The sequence below is a fragment of the Cyprinodon variegatus genome, unplaced genomic scaffold (assembly GCF_000732505.1).
Source record: "Cyprinodon variegatus isolate N-32 unplaced genomic scaffold, C_variegatus-1.0 Scaffold2112, whole genome shotgun sequence".
NCBI classification, from domain to species: Eukaryota; Metazoa; Chordata; class Actinopteri; order Cyprinodontiformes; family Cyprinodontidae; genus Cyprinodon; species Cyprinodon variegatus.
Genome location: NW_015152565.1, coordinates 16,143 through 16,946, shown reverse-complemented (window position 1 = coordinate 16,946; position 804 = coordinate 16,143).

Here is an 804-nt window from a genome sequence, read left to right as displayed (position 1 = left end):
TGAAAGCCACATATCTCCAGATACCAAAGATATAATGAAAGCTTTTATTCACAGGTGAATCATCCAGGAGCTCCAGGTGAAGTTCCTGGCAGGTTGGTTGTTCTGTTGACTTGTTCTTAATCCAGGATCTGGGCCCCTCTGCAGGCTAAGAATCAAAGCAGTTTCACTCATTAAACTGTTGTTTATATTTATAAACATGTGCTTTGTGTTGCTGCAGCCTGTTATTTAGTGTAAAATGCTGGAATTTTACTAATTTTGCTTCAGAAAGTAATTTATGAATCAATGTGACACTGTCTAGAGATAGATTGTAGGGATCAGGAAGTGTTGCTATAAAACTAAAAGCTAATTAATGAAAAAGTGAGATGAACCTGTTTAATGCTCAGTCCTGATGTAAACTCCAGCTGCTGGAAGCAGGAGCTTTATCTAAGTTCAACATGTGAGCAGAAGGTGGAGAAAGAGAGCAGAGTTTTGGTTCCCCTCAGTGCTGCTCCTGATGTTAGAAACCTTTAACTGGACTCTGCTCCAGATATCTGAGCAGCTTACTGAGGAATCCAGCTGCTATTCTTTGGTTTCTCACTAAATGAGCTCAGAGATTAAACAGTTTGATTTGAAAACATTAAAAATAATCAAAGATCCACATTAAACACTGTAAAACATGAAACAGTTACCTCACAGCAAACTAAGGGGTTATTGCTCAGCAAATGAAGCAAAGATGTTTTGACATTGTGCTCGTTTCTTTGATTTTTCTTCTAAATAACATCAGAGTCAGTAGAACATTCCAAACTCCCCTTGTAACCAGTGGCA